General features: G+C 35.2%; 1 protein-coding gene across 1 annotated transcript in view; it reads right to left on the bottom strand.

Annotated features, from left to right (window-relative positions):
• LOC107662243 (parathyroid hormone-related protein-like) overlaps positions 1 to 8,525 on the bottom strand; it is a 21,246-nt gene extending 12,721 nt beyond the window's left edge. The window contains exon 1 of the mRNA XM_016452186.1: positions 8,362 to 8,525. The gene's annotated coding sequence lies outside the window, so the exon portion shown is untranslated. The remainder of the gene's footprint in view (positions 1 to 8,361) is intronic.
• Between the last annotated feature and the right edge of the window lie 276 nt (positions 8,526 to 8,801).

The following is an 8,801-nucleotide window of genomic DNA, read 5'->3' as shown; positions in this document are numbered from 1 at the left end:
GTGTGTGTGGGTGTGTGTGTGTGTGTGTGTGTGTGTGTCTGTGTGTGTGTGTTTGTGTTGAACACTGACTGAAGGCTATTGTTGGCCTTTCGGTGCCAGATTTCAGAAACATGTAAGCTCTCGTAAGCAAAGAAGTTTTCTGCACTCCCTGATCTTTTGCTTTGGCCAGCCGTGAGCACCTCATACTCAGCAGATTTCTGGAGCACCACATTCTTTTTTTGCATGAAACTTTCCATTTTTTAAAATAAAATGTATATGTGTGACGGTGGATATTTCAGCCCCCGGCAGCCCAGTTCAGAAACACATGAACATCTTGACTTCTTCACTGAATTTTCCATTCAGAGTCCTTAAGTTTAACAGGTTAGCTGAGGAAGACCACTACACTTAAAGGGATAGTTCACCCAAAAATAAGAACTCACCCTCAAGTTGTTTCAAACCTGTATGAGTTTCTTATTTCGGCTGAACACAAAAGAAGATATTTTGAAGAATGTTGGTATCCAAACTATTGGACTGTATGGATGTCAGTGGCGACGTACCTTTTTTGGCTACCGTCAACTGCCTGCTTTCAGTCTTTCTTCCTAGTTTAATTAGTAACGTCTAATATCATAAACTCATTAAGAAGCAGCAATAATCCAGGTGAATTGAGGTCTGCTGCAGAATTGGTATATTTTCCATACATTTAATAAAAATTCATAGATCGATAAATATGGACTTCCTCTAACACTCTCAAATCTTATTATTATTGTTAAAACTAAAACCATAAAAAACATTAAAATAAGATAAAATGTTAAAAATAAAAATTTAATAAACTGAATAAAAAAAACTCTAAATAAATATTTTATTTAATCTACAGGCAACATTTCTCATTTTTGTTTAATTTAATTTGAAGTACTAAAAAAACTAAAATAATCTAAACTAATAAATAAAAATGAATAAATACTATGAAGACATATGCAAACAAAAATATATAAACAACTAAAAATGTCAAAATTACTAAAACTTTAAAGTGAAAACAAAATATAAAAATAGAATCTAATCAAAAATATTAACAAACTAAAAAAAAGTAAAATAACACTAATTCATGTGTGATTTTTCAAACTTTGCATATCAAGAAGCATCACGTCAAGTTTGACACCAAATGCCATTAGTTCTCCCACATCTGCCACAAATTGTGATCGTTCTTTCGTTTGTTTTTGACCATAGAAGACAGAAAGTCTTAAAGGTTCAGAATGACACGAATGCAAATGATTACACTGTAAAAAAAAATCCGTAAAATTTACGGTAAAAAAACGGCAGCTGTGGTTGCCGTAATTTTACCGTAAAAAATACGGTAGCAACGTTTTAGGTTTTACGGTTTTAACTTAAATTTACAGTTAAATACCATAACTTCATTAACTGATATAATTTTAATATATTACAGTTTTTCACCGTATATAGTAGGGGAATTTACCGTTAACCATTTAACAGGTTTTTACTGTTATTTTTTACAGTCTTTTACAGTTAAATTCACGGTCATTTTTTAAAAAGATCTGTATTTATTAACATGACTCTATTGGCGTGCTATTTTCGTCTGTGGATGCTGGCAGTTTTTAGGCATTAATTCAAATGTCCATCCGCCTGTCACATCTGCACTCATCGGACGTCCTCTTTCCCAGAAGCGTGACTCATTACGGCTTCTCTGCAGATTAATTGATTTTCACAGCTGTCTTTTACATTAGTGTTCGTCCCGCCCACAAACTGACGCAGAGAATTCAAGGAATTCCTCCCAGCTGATGTGTTCGGTGTGTTACTCATCCAGAACGAGCCTCTTCTCGTCTCTGTCTCTCTATCTATCCTGTAGCTGCTCTAATTCCTCATCATCTCACTAATTAAATCAACTACAATTCTCACATCCTCTCTCTAATGAACCATTAATGCACTCAACACAGATGTCTAGAACAAATAGAGCGCTGCAATGATCACATGTATTTTTATAGGCCAACTCAGAAGTAAAAAGCTAAACGAGGTCACATGACTTCAACATCACCACCATTGTGCTTCATCAACTCTTTCGGTCTTAATTCATAAACATTTTCCTTGAAAGTCTGAGTTGGAATAGCTTGCTAGAGTGTGATTATAAACACAATGAGGCTGTGAAAGTGACTATTGAGTAAATCAGTTTCCAAGCTAACAGAGAATGTTCTCAGAACGTTCTCCCAGTAACGTTAATAGAATGTTTGTTCAAAGTTATCTGGTCTTTAGTAATGTCCTCAAAACATTAGCATAGAAACAGGAACGTTTTTCTGAAACATTTTAGCTCATGTAACATTTTTTTAAATGTAACTGCTTGTTTCGGAATGTTCAGAGAAACAGTTAAAAGTAACATTCCAGTAATGTTTGAAAAGAATGGAATGTTCGCTTAACATGCGTAATAATAACCAAGAAAATCTTTAAATCTTCAGAGAACATTCAGAAATAACGTTTTTATAACTAAATTCAAACGTTAGAAAAACGTTCTTCGGACATATTTTTATTAGATGGGTCAATAGTCTCATTTAGCCACTTGCTAGCAACCACCTTTTTCAAAACAAGCAAAAATCTTGAAAAAATACAGTGGGGTATTACCGATTAATTTTATGTTGTAGAATGAAAAATGAAAATATCTTGAGCTTATTTCAGGAATTTAGCTAAAAATCCATTCCAATAAAAAATGTTAAAAAGTGCTAAAATGCAACTCATGTCCAAGTTTTCATACAAATATACGTCATCTCTGCAGCACTTTATTATTATGCGGCTCTCTGGAATGCTGGATTGTGATTGGTCAGTCATGGCATTCTGCAATCAAACATTTTTATATAAAAAAAAACACATTTCTCAATGAAATAGGATACAACAAGAAATGCAGAGCAGATTTTACCCAAGAGGGTAATGGAGATAGGATGATGAAAATCGTCTCTGTATGACTGGTTGGAAAAAAGCGTGATTTAAATTTTATGTTGACTTCAAATGACTTTTTTCAAATGAATTTATAAGAAAATACAAATTATGTTTGTTTGCTTAACATGGTTTAAAAAAAAGTCACAGGCACAGTGCATCATGTGTTTATGAATGCTTTCTGCACACATATCCTTACATCATTTAGCCGAAGGCAGTGAGGAGATTTTCTCTTTGAAGATCTGTGGAATAATTTAAAGCTCAAACTGTTTACAAAATAACAAAATTACTGTCTGTTATGGTGAGCATCACTCATTGGCTGACTCTAGGCTCACTTGTGTTTAAAAGTCAACATGAAATCAAAACCGGCTCTATTTACTTTCTTAATACATTTCCTAGCCTTATTCTGAATGATTCATCAGTCCACAATATATAAAAAAAAATCATTTTCAAACATGCTCCGCCTCTGAAACGCTGATGTCATCGGTCTCCGCCCCTTTGACCCCGCCCACTTTCCCACAAGCCAATCAATTCTCAACAGATGAGATCAAGTCCTGCCCTACTTGTTTTATTTCTCACAGACGTTCGCTCAGAAATACATCAGATTACAGGATGCAAAGAAACTTTACCAAACGTTATGTAGGTATTTCTAACAAACGAATAACTGGAGTTTTGATTTGCTTCAGATGTGTTTTGCCAAAAAAAATGCTGCGTACAAATGTGTTTGTGTTTACTAACGCTGGCAAACGCAAACGATTTTGACCGAACTTCTCACGTCATTTAGCTCAAGGCAGTCCGGTTTTCTCTCTTTGATCCGGTTTTCTCTAAAAAAATATAAAAGTCATCCAATTTACAAAACAACTCAATTACTGTCAGTTGAGGTGCGCGTCTGTCACTGGCTGCCGGTGACGTCATATACATAGACTGTATAAAAACACCACCTGTCACTCAAGTAGCCACGCCCTTAATTATGCAGAACTTTAAGGCTTAATATAATTTAAACGGATGACTTATAAAAAAATTCACCCCCCTCACAGTTGTCATGAAGGGCAAAATTAGCTATATAGACCAAAATAATTTTTTGAACCAGGCTGTAAACATGTTTTTTTCTGCTGTAAAGTTGGGCATTTTAACATGGGGAGTCTATGGGATTGACTCCCTTTTGCAGCCAGCCTCTAGCGGCCAGTTGACGAATTACAGTTTAAGTCACTTCCGTGTTGGCTTCACGAGAGAGAGCGGGAGGTTGCCGCTTGGTTATATACCTGATTCGCACCAGTTAGTGTGCATGCAGACTCTCATATTTTACAGGCATGTTAGAAGTTGCTCTTTACATGCAGTCACACAGGTCTTGTGTACCAGTTTCAGCCCCTGTGGTCCACCGACACACACTCACACACTCATACACTCACTAATATAACGGTTTCGTGTTGAGCTGGAAAAAAAGACCTCATTCGGGGGCACTCTGTAGAGTATACTTTACCTGCATATAAACAGGTGAAAAAAGTCTTTCCTGGCAGGAGGCGTGAAGTGGGGACAGTGCCAGGAAAGCTGTTTTAGATTCATCCAAAATGACTGGCTTTTGGCAGCGAGCGGCATACAGTACACAAAGCAAATGTCCTCTTTTAATCTTACCGCTTTTTTCCTCTGTCTCTCCCTCCCTCTCTCTCTCTCTCTCTCTCACGTCGTCTAATATCTAAGGACGTTTTATTAGGACGACTGTATCAGATTCAGTATTTTCTGTGTTTAATACTACTATATGGGAGCGCAACGAGAATACGGCGATTATTGACATTTACAGACTTCACAGAATCTGCCCATGAAAATGTTTCCAGATGTTTAAGTCCACACAAATTCAAAATTCACCCCATGTATCTTATTATGAACTATTAATTGGCATCTTTGCATCACATTATTGTAATATAATGCATGTCTCTCATAGCTGCTTGTCTTAAAGGGACAGTTCACCAAAAATGAAAAGTCTGTCATTATTTACTCACCCTCCACCTGTTTCAAACCTGTATGTCTGGCTTTCTTCTGCTGAACACAAAAGAAGATATTTTGAAGAATGTTGCTTGACGGTAGCCATTGACTTCTATAGTATTTGTTTCCATACTATGGAAGTCAATGGCTACCGTCAGCTGTTTGGTCGCCAACATTCTTCAAAATATCTTCTTTTGTGTTCAACAGATGAAAGGAATGAATGCATGTTTGGAACAATTTGATGGTGAGTAAATGACAGAATTTTCATGTTTGGGTGAACTATTCCTTTAAGTTTCAGACCGATCAAGCCGGTGTGGGATGAGTTCAACCAGAAAATATCCCCCCGTCGTTCCTTGTCCCAGAATAAAATCACATTTGGCAGCATGAAGCATCTTGGCTGCTTTTCTGTGGACTTCGCTCAGTTCTCTCCAGGAGTCATAAAGTATTATATCATACCATTTACTTTACGATTCAGACTCGCGCAGAACCGTATGTCAATCTGAAAAACCTTTTTGTCACATTAATGCATATTTTTTCATGCAGTAATTATAAGCAGAGTTTGTTTCTTGAGATTATACTGAATTAAAGCTCAGAGCTGGAGAGACGCTGCTCTGATACTTTAATGAAGATACTTGATCTGAATATGAATATGAACTTGACAGAGAAGTCCAGATGATAATACAGCAAGCGTGAAGTGTAAATAAAGCTAAATCTGTCTAAAGCTGCAGTAAATAAACACTGTCTACACAGAAATCCTAAAAAGATAGTTACATTTCTATTCAGCAAGCTATTTCTGAAATAAATATTTTAAAATAATAAAGATTTTAACATAAGTTAATAATTATAAGTAACAAATTTGCATGTTCTCTGACATTGGTTAACGGTCACATGACATGCAGGCAAACAAAATAAGTGTTTTTATTTTGATTGTTGCTATTTTAAAATTATTTATTTTAATTTGACATTTTTATGATTTTTTATTATTAGTTTTTCATTAAACTCGCGAACCCCTGAAGCTCCTTCACAAACCCAAGTTTGGAAACCTTGACATAAAGTAAAGATTTATGCATTTAATGTGTTGTTAATAACAACAAACAGACTATGTTTTCTTTCTATTTGAATGTTTATATCAATATAATAATTAATAATAATGTATGCATTTAGCAGACGCTTTTATCCAAAGCGACTTACAGTGCATTCAGGCTATACATTTTTTACCAGTATGTGTATGATAATATGATACAAGAAACTTAATGTTGTTCTGGATTATATAGATATAGATATATTGATATAGATTTGATATAGATATATTGATGTAGAGGAAGAGGTTCGATTTGACTTTTGATGTCAAATCATGGTAAACCTGGACAAAGTGTAAGACACTGTTGAGATCTCTTGTGAAACACTAATAATCATGAGACTTTAGTAAATCAACTAATGTAAAAAAGCCTGAAAATGTGTTCTCCATTGAATCGCAGCAGAAAATAAGGTGTTGCAATAAAGCTGCGATGCTCATCTGTGTCCCTGGAGCACAAAAGCAGTCTTAAGTCTCTGGGGTATATTTGTAGCAATAGCCAAAAATACATTGTATGGGTCAAAATTATAGATTTTTCTTTCATGCCAAAAATCATTAGGATATTAAATAAATATCATGTTCCATGAAGATATTTTGTAAATGTCCTACCGTAAATATATCAAAACTTAATTTTTGATTAGTAATATGCATTGCTAAGAACTTCATTTGAACAACTTTAAAGATGATTTTCTCAATATTTAGATTTTTTTTGCACCCTCAGATTCCAGATTTTCAAATAGTTGCATCTCAGCCAAATATTGTCCTCCTATCATAACAAACCATACATCAATGGAAAGCTTATTAATTGACACTTAAGACTGCTTTTGTGGTCCACAGTCCAGGGTCACATTTAAAGATTTCTGCAGCACATGAATGCTCACAGAGCTACAACAAACGCTTCTCTATGACTTCACTTTCAGATGAAACTCCTCATTAAGATCCAGTCTGATCTGAGAGTGAGGATCAATGCAGCGCTGATTTACTGTCATCTCTATCGCAACCCATCTCAAACACACAACAACAGCATATTTTCCGAACACAGTACGGAGAGAAGCTTTCACTGAACTTCATTAGGAATATGCACTCACACTTTTCTCATTCAACTCTACAAAGAGCAAGCGATCCACATTTTAAAGCTACATACTCTTACTCTATGACAACTATTGACTTATTTGTATCTGTTTTTTATTTCTCGAAACAAAATAAATTAAGGGAGACAAAGTACTTAAATGTAGAGTTGGGGTACTTGGAGATTTTGAATGCATACATTTTTCAGAGCACAGATGAATCCATGTAATGTGTAATATGAAATATAACAAAAATAAGTAACAACACAAAATTCGGACTCGACTAGGTGGACTCGGACCCAACTCTACTTAAATGAGACCAAACTGCAGTGTAAAATGTGAAAAAGTGAAAGCTATTGATATGATATGATCCTAAAATTATTTTGAATAAACTAATTAAAAACTCCTTTCGTCACATGAATGCATTTTTTTCATGTAATAATTATAAGCGGAGTTTGATTCTGGAGATTATACTGAATTAAAGCTCAGAGCGAGGAGAGACGCTTCTCTGATACTTTAATGAAGATCACAATAACAGACGAGTCGAGTCTGACGTGTAAATAAAGCTAAATCTGCAGTAAATACTGTCTAAAGATTTCAATATGACCTCAAACATTTCTCATTAAACTCCACACAGAGCCAATGAGCCACATTGTACAACTGTGTGACAACTATTGACTCATTTGTGTCTGTCTTTATTTCTACTATAAAATAAAGCAATGGAGACCAAGTTTATACTTAAATGAGATTAAACTGTGAAAAAGTGAAATTTGCTACCTGATGTCATCCTAAAATGACTTGTTGGTGAATCTACAATAGGTTGATTCAGTAATATTTTTTGAATAAACTAAATAAAAAGTAAAAAACCTCAAACTCAAACATTTCTCGTTAAACTCTACACAGAGTGAATGGTCTATGTTTTAAAGCTCTATATTCTTACTGTATGACTACTGACTGCATAACTATTGACTCATTTGTGTCTGTTTTTATTTCTTCTAACACAATAAATCAACTGAGACCACGCTGATACTTAAACGAGACCAAATTGCAGTCAGAAAAGTGAAAAGGTTGAGTTATATTATTAAGTTAGTGCTTCCTTATGTGATGACTTGTGGGTGGATTTGATTCAGTAATTAATTAAAAATAGTACCACGTAAAGCAGATAAAGTGTGAGAACTATACGTTTATTGAGCTAAGAATGAGAAACATCTTAGCAATAAGACATTTGTTTAGAGAAACAGCTGTAACTACCAACTAAAAGAAATCAAAACATCAATATTTCACAAACAGACTGCATTAAAAGTGAAAGATAAGAAAAATACTCACTATAGTGATTCAGATGGCAGTCCACAATGTTTCCTTAACAATCCATAAGGATATTTCTTCTGCAACTCAAAATCTTTGGGTTTATTGTCCTGAAATCGGTCTTGAGTTTGTCTCGACGGCAGATGAGATGCTGATGCTCAGAGATGCTGAGCCTCAAGTCTGAAGCTGTCTGGACTCGCTGAGCTCCTCTGCTACTTCTGAAACACTTGAACGTTCAAAATATATATATACGAGGTTCAGGGCTGCTTCTGACATCACTGAGTAGTCAACATTACCGCCTCACACACACAAGACATGCTGCATGAAATTAGACAATGCCTCAACACACACACACACACACACTCACACTCACACTCACACACACACACACACACACACACAAACACACACACACACACACACACACACACACACACACACACTCACACTCACACTCACAC

Source organism: Sinocyclocheilus anshuiensis, unplaced genomic scaffold (assembly GCF_001515605.1).
Source record: "Sinocyclocheilus anshuiensis isolate Anshui unplaced genomic scaffold, SAMN03320099.WGS_v1.1 scaffold1543, whole genome shotgun sequence".
NCBI classification, from domain to species: Eukaryota; Metazoa; Chordata; class Actinopteri; order Cypriniformes; family Cyprinidae; genus Sinocyclocheilus; species Sinocyclocheilus anshuiensis.
The sequence above is the reverse complement of the archived record's forward strand: the minus strand, read 5'-3'. Positions and strand labels throughout refer to the sequence as shown.